Here is a 13,914-nt window from a genome sequence, read left to right on the forward strand (position 1 = left end):
ACATACCTTGCAGACAAAGTTAGTTTAGATTAAAATTGCTCTTTGCAGCGAAAAATGCTGACCACAAGAGCTTTTAGCCATTCATTCCATTCTGTTGCACAAAAAGCCATTTGAGCTCATATCGGAAATCATTCTTACCTTCGACTTCCAAATACTTGGTGTCAAGAGACTCAAACCCCTCAATATATTATTGTTGATTTTTGGTACTCAGTGGAAACAAATGTGGCTCTCTAGACAAGATGGAGACAAAATCTCCAAAGAAAAGTGCCACATGTGAGGATCACAATCATGACCTTAAGAGTTTGAGATTGACGCGCCACCTATTATGCTAACAAGGAAAGCTTCTGTTGCAAACGTGCAGAAGTTGCTTACTCAAAGAAATAAAGTTCTTTTTTTCCATATCATCGACTACACAGCACAACATTTCCCATATGGTCTAGCGGTTAGGATTCCTGGTTCTCACTCAGGCGGCCCGGGTTCGACTCCCGGTATGGAAATGCAAATTTTTCTGTGCTTGTTTCGACATTCAAAGGCCGACGCAATTGGTTGGCCATTGTGGCCTGTCATTTGACCTAAAATTTCCTTACTTATCCATAGAATATTGGAACTGAATGGTAAAGTTTCTAGGCTCTCCTGCCAAAATAATGAGTAAACTACATACCGTCTGAGGAAAAAACTTACAATCTTCAGTATATTGAATTGACCTGTTAACTCCAGCTCAAATGAGGCAGGAATCAACTACTAAAATGAAAAACAGCTTTTTAGTGAAGGCAACACTCTTTTTTTTTTTTTTTTTTTTTTAAAACCCTATATGTTTTCTGCAACTCTGTGGAATATCCCATATTAATTAGCAAGCAGTTTTCTTAGTTTACTGGTTCAATTCCTGATAGGGGAGTGCCACTTTTTTCTGCAATAGTTCCTGCATTCAAAGGTCGACACATACCTTGCAGACAAAGTTAGTTTAGATTAAAATTGCTCTTTGCAGCGAAAAATGCTGACAACAAGAGCTTTTAGCCATTCATTCCATTCTGTTGCACAAAAAGCCATTTGAGCTCATATCGGAAATCATTCTTACCTTCGACTTCCAAATACTTGGTGTCAATAGACTCAAACCCCTCAATATATTATTGTTGATTTTTGGTACTCAGTGGAAACAAATGTGGCTCTCTAGACAAGATGGAGACAAAATCTCCAAAGAAAAGTGCCACATGTGAGGATCACAATTATGACCTTAAGAGTTTGAGATTGACGCGCCACCTATTGTGCTAACAAGGACAGCTTCTGTTGCAAACGTGCAGAAGTTGCTTACTCAAAGAATTAAAGTTCTTTTTTTCCACATCATCGACTACACAGCACAACATTTCCCATATGGTCTAGCGGTTAGGATTCCTGGTTCTCACCCAGGTGGCCCGGGTTTGACTCCCGGTATGGGAATGCAAATTTTTCTGTGCTTGTTTCGACATTCAAAGGCCGACGCAATTGGTTGGCCATTGTGGCCTGTCATTTGACCTAAAATTTCCTTACTTATCCATAGAATATTGGAACTGAATGGTAAAGTTTCTAGGCTCTCCTGCCAAAGATAATGAGTAAACTACATACCGTCTGAGGAAAAAACTTACAATCTTCAGTATATTGAATTGACCTGTTAACTCCAGCTCAAATGAGGCAGGATTCAACTACTAAAATGAAAAACAGCTTTTTAGTGAAGGCAACACTCTTTTTTTTTTTTTTTTTTTTTTTTAAAAACCCTATATGTTTTCTGCAACTCTGTGGAATATCCCATATTAATTAGCAAGCAGTTTTCTTAGTTTACTGGTTCAATTCCTGATAGGGGAGTGCCACTTTTTTCTGCAATAGTTTCTGCATTCAAAGGTCGACACATACCTTGCAGACAAAGTTAGTTTAGATTAAAATTGCTCTTTGCAGCGAAAAATGCTGACCACAAGAGCTTTTAGCCATTCATTCCATTCTGTTGCACAAAAAGCCATTTGAGCTCATATCGGAAATCATTCTTACCTTCGACTTCCAAATACTTGGTGTCAAGAGACTCAAACCCCTCAATATATTATTGTTGATTTTTGATACTTAGTGGAAACAAATGTGGCTCTCTAGACAAGATAGAGACAAAATTTCCAAAGAAAAGTGCCACATGTGAGGATCACAATTATGACCTTAAGAGTTTGAGATTGACGCGCCACCTATTGTGCTAACAAGGAAAGCTTCTGTTGCAAACGTGCAGAAGTTGCTTACTCAAAGAATTAAAGTTCTTTTTTTCCACATCATCGACTACACAGCACAACATTTCCCATATGGTCTAGCGGTTAGGATTCCTGGTTCTCACCCAGGCGGCCCGGGTTCGACTCCCGGTATGGGAATGCAAATTTTTCTGTGCTTGTTTCGACATTCAAAGGCCGACGCAATTGGTTGGCCATTGTGGCCTGTCATTTGACCTAAAATTTCCTTACTTATCCATAGAATATTGGAACTGAATGGTAAAGTTTCTAGGCTCTCCTGCCAAAGATAATGAGTAAACTACATACCGTCTGAGGAAAAAACTTACAATCTTCAGTATATTGAATTGACCTGTTAACTCCAGCTCAAATGAGGCAGGATCCAACTACTAAAATGAAAAACAGCTTTTTAGTGAAGGCAACACTCTTTTTTTTTTTTTTTTTTTAAACCCTATATGTTTTCTGCAACTCTGTGGAATATCCCATATTAATTAGCAAGCAGTTTTCTTAGTTTACTGGTTCAATTCCCGATAGGGGAGTGCCACTTTTTTCTGCAATAGTTCCTGCATTCAAAGGTCGACACATACCTTGCAGACAAAGTTAGTTTAGATTAAAATTGCTCTTTGCAGCGAAAAATGCTGACCACAAGAGCTTTTAGCCATTCATTCCATTCTTTTGCACAAAAAGCCATTTGAGCTCATATCGGAAATCATTCTTACCTTCGACTTCCAAATACTTGGTGTCAAGAGACTCAAACCCCTCAATATATTATTGTTGATTTTTGATACTCAGTGGAAACAAATGTGGCTCTCTAGACAAGATGGAGACAAAATCTCCAAAGAAAAGTGCCACATGTGAGGATCACAATCATGACCTTAAGAGTTTGAGATTGACGCGCCACCTATTATGCTAACAAGGAAAGCTTCTGTTGCAAACGTGCAGAAGTTGCTTACTCAAAGAAATAAAGTTCTTTTTTTCCATATCATCGACTACACAGCACAACATTTCCCATATGGTCTAGCGGTTAGGATTCCTGGTTCTCACTCAGGCGGCCCGGGTTCGACTCCCGGTATGGAAATGCAAATTTTTCTGTGCTTGTTTCGACATTCAAAGGCCGACGCAATTGGTTGGCCATTGTGGCCTGTCATTTGACCTAAAATTTCCTTACTTATCCATAGAATATTGGAACTGAATGGTAAAGTTTCTAGGCTCTCCTGCCAAAATAATGAGTAAACTACATACCGTCTGAGGAAAAAACTTACAATCTTCAGTATATTGAATTGACCTGTTAACTCCAGCTCAAATGAGGCAGGAATCAACTACTAAAATGAAAAACAGCTTTTTAGTGAAGGCAACACTCTTTTTTTTTTTTTTTAAAAACCCTATATGTTTTCTGCAACTCTGTGGAATATCCCATATTAATTAGCAAGCAGTTTTCTTAGTTTACTGGTTCAATTCCTGATAGGGGAGTGCCACTTTTTTCTGCAATAGTTCCTGCATTCAAAGGTCGACACATACCTTGCAGACAAAGTTAGTTTAGATTAAAATTGCTCTTTGCAGCGAAAAATGCTGACCACAAGAGCTTTTAGCCATTCATTCCATTCTTTTGCACAAAAAGCCATTTGAGCTCATATCGGAAATCATTCTTACCTTCGACTTCCAAATACTTGGTGTCAAGAGACTCAAACCCCTCAATATATTATTGTTGATTTTTGATACTCAGTGGAAACAAATGTGGCTCTCTAGACAAGATGGAGACAAAATCTCCAAAGAAAAGTGCCACATGTGAGGATCACAATCATGACCTTAAGAGTTTGAGATTGACGCGCCACCTATTATGCTAACAAGGAAAGCTTCTGTTGCAAACGTGCAGAAGTTGCTTACTCAAAGAAATAAAGTTCTTTTTTTCCATATCATCGACTACACAGCACAACATTTCCCATATGGTCTAGCGGTTAGGATTCCTGGTTCTCACTCAGGCGGCCCGGGTTCGACTCCCGGTATGGAAATGCAAATTTTTCTGTGCTTGTTTCGACATTCAAAGGCCGACGCAATTGGTTGGCCATTGTGGCCTGTCATTTGACCTAAAATTTCCTTACTTATCCATAGAATATTGGAACTGAATGGTAAAGTTTCTAGGCTCTCCTGCCAAAATAATGAGTAAACTACATACCGTCTGAGGAATAAACTTACAATCTTCAGTATATTGAATTGACCTGTTAACTCCAGCTCAAATGAGGCAGGAATCAACTACTAAAATGAAAAACAGCTTTTTAGTGAAGGCAACACTCTTTTTTTTTTTTTTTTAAAACCCTATATGTTTTCTGCAACTCTGTGGAATATCCCATATTAATTAGCAAGCAGTTTTCTTAGTTTACTGGTTCAATTCCTGATAGGGGAGTGCCACTTTTTTCTGCAATAGTTCCTGCATTCAAAGGTCGACACATACCTTGCAGACAAAGTTAGTTTAGATTAAAATTGCTCTTTGCAGCGAAAAATGCTGACAACAAGAGCTTTTAGCCATTCATTCCATTCTGTTGCACAAAAAGCCATTTGAGCTCATATCGGAAATCATTCTTACCTTCGACTTCCAAATACTTGGTGTCAAGAGACTCAAACCCCTCAATATATTATTGTTGATTTTTGGTACTCAGTGGAAACAAATGTGGCTCTCTAGACAAGATGGAGACAAAATCTCCAAAGAAAAGTGCCACATGTGAGGATCACAATTATGACCTTAAGAGTTTGAGATTGACGCGCCACCTATTGTGCTAACAAGGACAGCTTCTGTTGCAAACGTGCAGAAGTTGCTTACTCAAAGAATTAAAGTTCTTTTTTTCCACATCATCGACTACACAGCACAACATTTCCCATATGGTCTAGCGGTTAGGATTCCTGGTTCTCACCCAGGTGGCCCGGGTTTGACTCCCGGTATGGGAATGCAAATTTTTCTGTGCTTGTTTCGACATTCAAAGGCCGACGCAATTGGTTGGCCATTGTGGCCTGTCATTTGACCTAAAATTTCCTTACTTATCCATAGAATATTGGAACTGAATGGTAAAGTTTCTAGGCTCTCCTGCCAAAGATAATGAGTAAACTACATACCGTCTGAGGAAAAAACTTACAATCTTCAGTATATTGAATTGACCTGTTAACTCCAGCTCAAATGAGGCAGGATTCAACTACTAAAATGAAAAACAGCTTTTTAGTGAAGGCAACACTCTTTTTTTTTTTTTTTTTTTTTTTAAAAACCCTATATGTTTTCTGCAACTCTGTGGAATATCCCATATTAATTAGCAAGCAGTTTTCTTAGTTTACTGGTTCAATTCCTGATAGGGGAGTGCCACTTTTTTCTGCAATAGTTTCTGCATTCAAAGGTCGACACATACCTTGCAGACAAAGTTAGTTTAGATTAAAATTGCTCTTTGCAGCGAAAAATGCTGACCACAAGAGCTTTTAGCCATTCATTCCATTCTGTTGCACAAAAAGCCATTTGAGCTCATATCGGAAATCATTCTTACCTTCGACTTCCAAATACTTGGTGTCAAGAGACTCAAACCCCTCAATATATTATTGTTGATTTTTGATACTTAGTGGAAACAAATGTGGCTCTCTAGACAAGATAGAGACAAAATTTCCAAAGAAAAGTGCCACATGTGAGGATCACAATTATGACCTTAAGAGTTTGAGATTGACGCGCCACCTATTGTGCTAACAAGGAAAGCTTCTGTTGCAAACGTGCAGAAGTTGCTTACTCAAAGAATTAAAGTTCTTTTTTTCCACATCATCGACTACACAGCACAACATTTCCCATATGGTCTAGCGGTTAGGATTCCTGGTTCTCACCCAGGCGGCCCGGGTTCGACTCCCGGTATGGGAATGCAAATTTTTCTGTGCTTGTTTCGACATTCAAAGGCCGACGCAATTGGTTGGCCATTGTGGCCTGTCATTTGACCTAAAATTTCCTTACTTATCCATAGAATATTGGAACTGAATGGTAAAGTTTCTAGGCTCTCCTGCCAAAGATAATGAGTAAACTACATACCGTCTGAGGAAAAAACTTACAATCTTCAGTATATTGAATTGACCTGTTAACTCCAGCTCAAATGAGGCAGGATCCAACTACTAAAATGAAAAACAGCTTTTTAGTGAAGGCAACACTCTTTTTTTTTTTTTTTTTTTTAAACCCTATATGTTTTCTGCAACTCTGTGGAATATCCCATATTAATTAGCAAGCAGTTTTCTTAGTTTACTGGTTCAATTCCCGATAGGGGAGTGCCACTTTTTTCTGCAATAGTTCCTGCATTCAAAGGTCGACACATACCTTGCAGACAAAGTTAGTTTAGATTAAAATTGCTCTTTGCAGCGAAAAATGCTGACCACAAGAGCTTTTAGCCATTCATTCCATTCTTTTGCACAAAAAGCCATTTGAGCTCATATCGGAAATCATTCTTACCTTCGACTTCCAAATACTTGGTGTCAAGAGACTCAAACCCCTCAATATATTATTGTTGATTTTTGATACTCAGTGGAAACAAATGTGGCTCTCTAGACAAGATGGAGACAAAATCTCCAAAGAAAAGTGCCACATGTGAGGATCACAATCATGACCTTAAGAGTTTGAGATTGACGCGCCACCTATTATGCTAACAAGGAAAGCTTCTGTTGCAAACGTGCAGAAGTTGCTTACTCAAAGAAATAAAGTTCTTTTTTTCCATATCATCGACTACACAGCACAACATTTCCCATATGGTCTAGCGGTTAGGATTCCTGGTTCTCACTCAGGCGGCCCGGGTTCGACTCCCGGTATGGGAATGCAAATTTTTCTGTGCTTGTTTCGACATTCAAAGGCCGACGCAATTGGTTGGCCATTGTGGCCTGTCATTTGACCTAAAATTTCCTTACTTATCCATAGAATATTGGAACTGAATGGTAAAGTTTCTAGGCTCTCCTGCCAAAATAATGAGTAAACTACATACCGTCTGAGGAAAAAACTTACAATCTTCAGTATATTGAATTGACCTGTTAACTCCAGCTCAAATGAGGCAGGAATCAACTACTAAAATGAAAAACAGCTTTTTAGTGAAGGCAACACTCTTTTTTTTTTTTTTTTTTTTTTAAAACCCTATATGTTTTCTGCAACTCTGTGGAATATCCCATATTAATTAGCAAGCAGTTTTCTTAGTTTACTGGTTCAATTCCCGATAGGGGAGTGCCACTTTTTTCTGCAATAGTTCCTGCATTCAAAGGTCGACACATACCTTGCAGACAAAGTTAGTTTAGATTAAAATTGCTCTTTGCAGCAAAAAATGCTGACCACAAGAGCTTTTAGCCATTCATTCCATTCTTTTGCACAAAAAGCCATTTGAGCTCATATCGGAAATCATTCTTACCTTCGACTTCCAAATACTTGGTGTCAAGAGACTCAAACCCCTCAATATATTATTGTTGATTTTTGGTACTCAGTGGAAACAAATGTGGCTCTCTAGACAAGATGGAGACAAAATCTCCAAAGAAAAGTGCCACGTGTGAGAATCACAATCATGACCTTAAGAGTTTGAGATTGACGCGCCACCTATTGTGCTAACAAGGAAAGCTTCTGTTGCAAACGTGCAGAAGTTGCTTACTCAAAGAAATAAAGTTCTTTTTTTCCACATCATCGACTACACAGCACAACATTTCCCATATGGTCTAGCGGTTAGGATTCCTGGCTCTCACCCAGGCGGCCCGGGTTTGACTCCCGGTATGGGAATGCAAATTTTTCTGTGCTTGTTTCGACATTCAAAGGCCGACGCAATTGTTTGGCCATTGTGGCCTGTCATTTGACCTAAAATTTCCTTACTTATCCATAGAATATTGGAACTGAATGGTAAAGTTTCAAGGCTCTCCTGCCAAAGATAATGAGTAAACTACATTCCGTCTGAGGAAAAAACTTACAATCTTCAGTATATTGAATTGACCTGTTAACTCCAGCTCAAATGAGGCAGGATTCAACTACTAAAATGAAAAACAGCTTTTTAGTGAAGGCAACACTCTTTTTTTTTTTTTTTTTTTTTTTTAAAACCCTATATGTTTTCTGCAACTCTGTGGAATATCCCATATTAATTAGCAAGCAGTTTTTTTAGTTTACTGGTTCAATTCCTGATAGGGGAGTGCCACTTTTTTCTGCAATTGTTCCTGCATTCAAATTCGACACATACCTTGCAGACAAAGTTAGTTTAGATTAAAATTGCTCTTTGCAGCGAAAAATGCTGACAGCAAGAGCTTTTAGCCATTCATTCCATTCTGTTGCACAAAAAGCCATTTGAGCTCATATCGGAAATCATTCTTACCTTCGACTTCCAAATACTTGGTGTCAATAGACTCAAACCCCTCAATATATTATTGTTGATTTTTGGTACTCAGTGGAAACAAATGTGGCTCTCTAGACAAGATGGAGACAAAATCTCCAAAGAAAAGTGCCACGTGTGAGAATCACAATCATGACCTTAAGAGTTTGAGATTGACGCGCCACCTATTGTGCTAACAAGGAAAGCTTCTGTTGCAAACGTGCAGAAGTTGCTTACTCAAAGAAATAAAGTTCTTTTTTTCCACATCATCGACTACACAGCACAACATTTCCCATATGGTCTAGCGGTTAGGATTCCTGGTTCTCACCCAGGCGGCCCGGGTTCGACTCCCGGTATGGGAATGCAAATTTTTCTGTGCTTGTTTCGACATTCAAAGGCCGACGCAATTGGTTGGCCATTGTGGCCTGTCATTTGACCTAAAATTTCTTTACTTATCCATAGAATATTGGAACTGAATGGTAAAGTTTCTAGGCTCTCCTGCCAAAGATAATGAGTAAACTACATACCGTCTGAGGAAAAAACTTACAATCTTCAGTATATTGAATTGACCTGTTAACTCCAGCTCAAATGAGGCAGGATTCAACTACTAAAATGAAAAACAGCTTTTTAGTGAAGGCAACACTCTTTTTTTTTTTTTTTTTTTTTTTTTAAACCCTATATGTTTTCTGCAACTCTGTGGAATATCCCATATTAATTAGCAAGCAGTTTTCTTAGTTTACTGGTTCAATTCCCGATAAGGGAGTGCCACTTTTTTCTGCAATAGTTCCTGCATTCAAAGGTCGACACATACCTTGCAGACAAAGTTAGTTTAGATTAAAATTGCTCTTTGCAGCAAAAAATGCTGACCACAAGAGCTTTTAGCCATTCATTCCATTCTTTTGCACAAAAAGCCATTTGAGCTCATATCGGAAATCATTCTTACCTTCGACTTCCAAATACTTGGTGTCAAGAGACTCAAACCCCTCAATATATTATTGTTGATTTTTGGTACTCAGTGGAAACAAATGTGGCTCTCTAGACAAGATGGAGACAAAATCTCCAAAGAAAAGTGCCACGTGTGAGAATCACAATCATGACCTTAAGAGTTTGAGATTGACGCGCCACCTATTGTGCTAACAAGGAAAGCTTCTGTTGCAAACGTGCAGAAGTTGCTTACTCAAAGAAATAAAGTTCTTTTTTTCCACATCATCGACTACACAGCACAACATTTCTCATATGGTCTAGCGGTTAGGATTCCTGGTTCTCACCCAGGCGGCCCGGGTTTGACTCCCGGTATGGGAATGCAAATTTTTCTGTGCTTGTTTCGACATTCAAAGGTCGACGCAATTGTTTGGCCATTGTGGCCTGTCATTTGACCTAAAATTTCCTTACTTATCCATAGAATATTGGAACTGAATGGTAAAGTTTCTAGGCTCTCCTGCCAAAGATAATGAGTAAACTACATACCGTCTGAGGAAAAAACTTACAATCTTCAGTATATTGAATTGACCTGTTAACTCCAGCTCAAACGAGGCAGGATTCAACTACTAAAATGAAAAACAGCTTTTTAGTGAAGGCAACACTTTTTTTTTTTTTTTTTTTTTTTTTAAAACCCTATATGTTTTCTGCAACTCTGTGGAATATCCCATATTAATTAGCAAGCAGTTTTTTTAGTTTACTGGTTCAATTCCTGATAGGGGAGTGCCACTTTTTTCTGCAATTGTTCCTGCATTCAAATTCGACACATACCTTGCAGACAAAGTTAGTTTAGATTAAAATTGCTCTTTGCAGCGAAAAATGCTGACAACAAGAGCTTTTAGCCATTCATTCCATTCTGTTGCACAAAAAGCCATTTGAGCTCATATCGGAAATCATTCTTACCTTCGACTTCCAAATACTTGGTGTCAAGAGACTCAAACCCCTCAATATATTATTGTTGATTTTTGGTACTCAGTGGAAACAAATGTGGCTCTCTAGACAAGATGGAGACAAAATCTCCAAAGAAAAGTGCCACGTGTGAGAATCACAATCATGACCTTAAGAGTTTGAGATTGACGCGCCACCTATTGTGCTAACAAGGAAAGCTTCTGTTGCAAACGTGCAGAAGTTGCTTACTCAAAGAAATAAAGTTCTTTTTTTCCACATCATCGACTACACAGCACAACATTTCCCATATGGTCTAGCGGTTAGGATTCCTGGTTCTCACCCAGGCGGCCCGGGTTCGACTCCCGGTATGGGAATGCAAATTTTTCTGTGCTTGTTTCGACATTTAAAGGCCGACGCAATTGTTTGGCCATTGTGGCCTGTCATTTGACCTAAAATTTCCTTACTTATCCATAGAATATTGGAACTGAATGGTAAAGTTTCTAGGCTCTCCTGCCAAAGATAATGAGTAAACTACATTCCGTCTGAGGAAAAAACTTACAATCTTCAGTATATTGAATTGACCTGTTAACTCCAGCTCAAATGAGGCAGGATTCAACTACTAAAATGAAAAACAGCTTTTTAGTGAAGGCAACACTCTTTTTTTTTTTTTTTTTTTTTTAAAACCCTATATGTTTTCTGCAACTCTGTGGAATATCCCATATTAATTAGCAAGCAGTTTTTTTAGTTTACTGGTTCAATTCCTGATAGGGGAGTGCCACTTTTTTCTGCAATTGTTCCTGCATTCAAATTCGACACATACCTTGCAGACAAAGTTAGTTTAGATTAAAATTGCTCTTTGCAGCGAAAAATGCTGACAAGAGCTTTTAGCCATTCATTCCATTCTGTTGCACAAAAAGCCATTTGAGCTCATATCGGAAATCATTCTTACCTTCGACTTCCAAATACTTGGTGTCAAGAGACTCAAACCCCTCAATATATTATTGTTGATTTTTGGTACTCAGTGGAAACAAATGTGGCTCTCTAGACAAGATGGAGACAAAATCTCCAAAGAAAAGTGCCACGTGTGAGAATCACAATCATGACCTTAAGAGTTTGAGATTGACGCGCCACCTATTGTGCTAACAAGGAAAGCTTCTGTTGCAAACGTGCAGAAGTTGCTTACTCAAAGAATTAAAGTTCTTTTTTTCCACATCATCGACTACACAGCACAACATTTCCCATATGGTCTAGCGGTTAGGATTCCTGGTTCTCACCCAGGCGGCCCGGGTTCGACTCCCGGTATGGGAATGCAAATTTTTCTGTGCTTGTTTCGACATTCAAAGGCCGACGCAATTGGTTGGCCATTGTGGCCTGTCATTTGACCTAAAATTTCTTTACTTATCCATAGAATATTGGAACTGAATGGTAAAGTTTCTAGGCTCTCCTGCCAAAGATAATGAGTAAACTACATACCGTCTGAGGAAAAAACTTACAATCTTCAGTATACTGAATTGACCTGTTAACTCCAGCTCAAATGAGGCAGGATTCAACTACTAAAATGAAAAACAGCTTTTTAGTGAAGGCAACACTCTTTTTTTTTTTTTTTTTTTTTTTTAAAACCCTATGTTTTCTGCAACTCTGTGGAATATCCCATATTAATTAGCAAGCAGTTTTCTTAGTTTACTGGTTCAATTCCCGATAGGGGAGTGCCACTTTTTTCTGCAATAGTTCCTGCATTCAAAGGTCGACACATACCTTGCAGACAAAGTTAGTTTAGATTAAAATTGCTCTTTGCAGCGAAAAATGCTGACCACAAGAGCTTTTAGCCATTCATTCCATTCTTTTGCACAAAAAGCCATTTGAGCTCATATCGGAAATCATTCTTACCTTCGACTTCCAAATACTTGGTGTCAAGAGACTCAAACCCCTCAATATATTATTGTTGATTTTTGGTACTCAGTGGAAACAAATGTGGCTCTCTAGACAAGATGGAGACAAAATCTCCAAAGAAAAGTGCCACGTGTGAGAATCACAATCATGACCTTAAGAGTTTGAGATTGACGCGCCACCTATTGTGCTAACAAGGAAAGCTTCTGTTGCAAACGTGCAGAAGTTGCTTACTCAAAGAATTAAAGTTCTTTTTTTCCACATCATCGACTACACAGCACAACATTTCCCATATGGTCTAGCGGTTAGGATTCCTGGTTCTCACCCAGACGGCCCGGGTTTGACTCCCGGTATGGGAATGCAAATTTTTCTGTGCTTGTTTCGACATTCAAAGGCCGACGCAATTGGTTGGCCATTTTGGCCTGTCATTTAACCTAAAATTTCCTTACTTATCCATAGAATATTGGAACTGAATGGTAAAGTTTCTAGGCTCTCCTGCCAAAATAATGAGTAAACTACATACCGTCTGAGGAAAAAACTCACAATCTTCAGTATATTGAATTGACCTGTTAACTCCAGCTCAAATGAGGCAGGATTCAACTACTAAAATGAAAAACAGCTTTTTAGTGAAGGCAACACTCTTTTTTTTTTTTTTTTTTTTTTTTAAAACCCTATATGTTTTCTGCAACTCTGTGGAATATCCCATATTAATTAGCAAGCAGTTTTTTTAGTTTACTGGTTCAATTCCTGATAGGGGAGTGCCACTTTTTTCTGCAATTGTTCCTGCATTCAAATTCGACACATACCTTGCAGACAAAGTTAGTTTAGATTAAAATTGCTCTTTGCAGCGAAAAATGCTGACAGCAAGAGCTTTTAGCCATTCATTCCATTCTGTTGCACAAAAAGCCATTTGAGCTCATATCGGAAATCATTCTTACCTTCGACTTCCAAATACTTGGTGTCAAGAGACTCAAACCCCTCAATATATTATTGTTGATTTTTGGTACTCAGTGGAAACAAATGTGGCTCTCTAGACAAGATGGAGACAAAATCTCCAAAGAAAAGTGCCACGTGTGAGAATCACAATCATGACCTTAAGAGTTTGAGATTGACGCGCCACCTATTGTGCTAACAAGGAAAGCTTCTGTTGCAAACGTGCAGAAGTTGCTTACTCAAAGAAATAAAGTTCTTTTTTTCCACATCATCGACTACACAGCACAACATTTCCCATATGGTCTAGCGGTTAGGATTCCTGGTTCTCACCCAGGCGGCCCGGGTTCGACTCCCGGTATGGGAATGCAAATTTTTCTGTGCTTGTTTCGACATTCAAAGGCCGACGCAATTGGTTGGCCATTGTGGCCTGTCATTTGACCTAAAATTTCTTTACTTATCCATAGAATATTGGAACTGAATGGTAAAGTTTCTAGGCTCTCCTGCCAAAGATAATGAGTAAACTACATACCGTCTGAGGAAAAAACTTACAATCTTCAGTATATTGAATTGACCTGTTAACTCCAGCTCAAATGAGGCAGGATTCAACTACTAAAATGAAAAACAGCTTTTTAGTGAAGGCAACACTCTTTTTTTTTTTTTTTTTTTTT

General features: G+C 38.6%; 6 non-coding genes across 6 annotated transcripts; all 6 read left to right on the plus strand.

Annotated features, from left to right (window-relative positions):
- Positions 1–2,303: 2,303 nt before the first annotated feature.
- Positions 2,304–2,375, plus strand: TRNAE-CUC (transfer RNA glutamic acid (anticodon CUC)). Its single transcript has one exon. It is a non-coding gene; the product is annotated as a tRNA-Glu (tRNA).
- A 3,664-nt stretch (positions 2,376–6,039) lies between these two features.
- Positions 6,040–6,111, plus strand: TRNAE-CUC (transfer RNA glutamic acid (anticodon CUC)). Its single transcript has one exon. It is a non-coding gene; the product is annotated as a tRNA-Glu (tRNA).
- A 2,739-nt stretch (positions 6,112–8,850) lies between these two features.
- On the plus strand, positions 8,851–8,922 carry TRNAE-CUC (transfer RNA glutamic acid (anticodon CUC)). The gene has a single exon. It is a non-coding gene; the product is annotated as a tRNA-Glu (tRNA).
- A 1,806-nt stretch (positions 8,923–10,728) lies between these two features.
- Positions 10,729–10,800, plus strand: TRNAE-CUC (transfer RNA glutamic acid (anticodon CUC)). The gene has a single exon. It is a non-coding gene; the product is annotated as a tRNA-Glu (tRNA).
- Positions 10,801–11,662: 862 nt separating this feature from the next.
- Positions 11,663–11,734, plus strand: TRNAE-CUC (transfer RNA glutamic acid (anticodon CUC)). The gene has a single exon. It is a non-coding gene; the product is annotated as a tRNA-Glu (tRNA).
- A 1,804-nt stretch (positions 11,735–13,538) lies between these two features.
- TRNAE-CUC (transfer RNA glutamic acid (anticodon CUC)) lies at positions 13,539–13,610 on the plus strand. The gene has a single exon. It is a non-coding gene; the product is annotated as a tRNA-Glu (tRNA).
- Positions 13,611–13,914: the final 304 nt, after the last annotated feature.

The sequence above is a fragment of the Anomaloglossus baeobatrachus genome, chromosome 4 (genome assembly GCF_048569485.1).
Source record: "Anomaloglossus baeobatrachus isolate aAnoBae1 chromosome 4, aAnoBae1.hap1, whole genome shotgun sequence".
Taxonomy (NCBI): Eukaryota; Metazoa; Chordata; class Amphibia; order Anura; family Aromobatidae; genus Anomaloglossus; species Anomaloglossus baeobatrachus.